Raw genomic sequence first — 1,966 nt, 5'->3', positions numbered from 1 at the left:
TGAGATAGGGTCTCACTGTGTCGCTCAGGCTGGAGTGCAGTGGTGCAATCTTGGCTTACTGCCACCTCTGCCTCCTGGGTTCAAGCAATTCTCCTGCCTCAGCCTCGAGTAGCTAGGATTACAAGTGTGAGCCACCACGCCCAGCTAATTTTTGTGTTTTCAGTAGAGATGGGGTTTCACCATGTTGGCTAGGCTGGTCTCGAACTCCTGACCTCATGTGATCCACCCATCTAGGCCTTCCAAACTGCTGGCATTACAGGCGTGATTCCCCTGGCCCAGCCCTTTTGCTCATTTTGAATAGGGTTATTACTATTACATTATTTGCTTTTGAGTTGTGGGAGTTCCTTACATATTTTGGATATAAACTCCTTATCACAGGTATGGTATATATGAATTAAAATATTTTCTCCCATTATTATGCCCCAATATCACTAAGTTATATTTCACAGCTCCCTCTTGAATACCTTAAAAAATTTCTTGATGTATTTCCATATGTCTGTATCTAGGCTATTGTGATTTTTGCCTGAAAACAGATTTATACATGCTGATATTCCCCAATAGCTAATATATTTTAAATCTTTTTTCTCTTGGCACATGGAATAAAACCACATAACCAGGCCTTTAACGTTGTACCAGGTCCATCAACTGATTTCCACTCCAGCTCCACCCCAGGCATACATGTTTTTTTCTTTTCTTTTCTTTTTTTGAGGTGGAGTTTTGCTCTCGTTTCCCAGGCTGGAGTGCAGTGGCGCCATCTCGGCTCACTGCAACCTCCGCCTCCCATGTTCAAGCGATTCTCCTGCCTCAGCCTCCCGAGTAGCTGAGATTACAAGTGCCTGCCACCACGCTCAGCTAATTTTTGTATTTTTAGTAGAGGTGGAGGTTTTACCATGTTAGCCAGGCTGGTCTTGAACTCCTGACCTCAGGTGATCCGCCTGACTTGGCCGCCCAAAGAGCTGGGATTACAGAGCCACTGCACCCAGCTATACATGTTATTTTCAAAATACAAACTAATTGTGTTTTTGGACCTTCTGTAATCATTAAAGGGCCAGCAAAGAATGTGAATTTTCAAGACTGTGGTTTATGGTCTCCCCTGGGAACCAAATGCATCTGTGCTGAGATCAGATATTTGGGTGTAAGGAGCTCTGGCATTCTGGGGATGCCTTCTGTAGCTCAGTGCTACTGACAATGGGCCCTGAGGGGCGCAACATTGGCATTAACACGGAACTTGTTAAAGATGCCAGTTTATAAACGAAACGATACCTCAAACCTGCAGAATCAAACGTTATTACAGTGGCTGGGGACTGCCAGATGACTTATATTCACCTTAAAGCTTGAGAGTTAGTGCTTAGCTAAGGGACTCTCGGCCCAGGCTTCCAATTAAGAGCAAATGGTCGTGTTCAATTATTACTGTCACCTGTGCCCTCCCCATAGATTCTATCTATTGGTCTGGCGGGGGTGGGGGGAACATCGGTGCGGTTTCAATTAACTACCTTGCCCCCAGGTGATTCTAGGGTAAGGCCAAGTCCAGCCTGAGGGCTTCCAGGTGCATTTATGAGGGCTGACCACAGACTATTCCCAGTGAGAATAATGGTTTCTGTGATATTGATAAAAGCAATGTTATTGAATAAGATGATGACCAATGAGAAGTTTTGAGTAGCATTAGCTATAAAGAAGCCACTTAGGCCAGGCGTGGTGGCTAACGCCTGTAATCCCAGCACTTTGGGAGGCCAAGGCGTGCAGATCACCTGAGGTCAGGAGTTCGAGACCAGTCTGGGTGATGTGGTGAAACCCTGTTTCTAACTAAAAATACAAAAATTAGCTAAATGCGGTGGCAGGTGCCTATAATTCCAGCTATTTGGGAGGCTGAGGCAGGAGAATCACTTGAACCCAGAAGGTGGAGGTTGCAGTGAGCTGAGATCATGCCACTGCACTTCAGCCTGCAGCCTGGGTGACAGAGTGAGAC

This window comes from Cebus imitator, unplaced genomic scaffold (assembly GCF_001604975.1).
Source record: "Cebus imitator isolate Cc_AM_T3 unplaced genomic scaffold, Cebus_imitator-1.0 Scaffold846, whole genome shotgun sequence".
Lineage (NCBI taxonomy): Eukaryota > Metazoa > Chordata > Mammalia > Primates > Cebidae > Cebus > Cebus imitator.
This window is presented reverse-complemented; position numbering follows the sequence as displayed.